General features: G+C 36.4%; 1 non-coding gene across 1 annotated transcript; it reads left to right on the plus strand.

The window, feature by feature from the left end:
• The first annotated feature begins 14 nt into the window (after window positions 1–14).
• Trnal-aag lies at window positions 15–96 on the plus strand. The gene has a single exon. It is a non-coding gene; the product is annotated as a tRNA-Leu (tRNA).
• The last annotated feature ends 198 nt before the right edge of the window (window positions 97–294 follow it).

Consider the following 294-nt stretch of genomic DNA (forward strand, 5'->3'; position numbering starts at 1 on the left):
AATTAACATTTACAGGTAGAGTGGCCGAGCGGTCTAAGGCGCTGGTTTAAGGCACCAGTCTCTTCGGAGGCGTGGGTTCAAATCCCACCTCTGCCAATAAATTTCTGTTTTGATTGGAGAGATGGTATTACATTATCAAATAGAAAAAAATAATATATTTAACACGAATAAATCCTGTGGTTAGTGCCTTTCACGATGTAGGCTTTTCTTCTAATGTAATGACTAAGTAACCAATGTGATCCTACGTTATACTAATTTTCTAGTTTCGCATTCATATATTTATTTGTCACTGTT

The sequence above is a fragment of the Limulus polyphemus genome, unplaced genomic scaffold (genome assembly GCF_000517525.1).
Source record: "Limulus polyphemus unplaced genomic scaffold, Limulus_polyphemus-2.1.2 Scaffold214725, whole genome shotgun sequence".
Taxonomy (NCBI): Eukaryota; Metazoa; Arthropoda; class Merostomata; order Xiphosura; family Limulidae; genus Limulus; species Limulus polyphemus.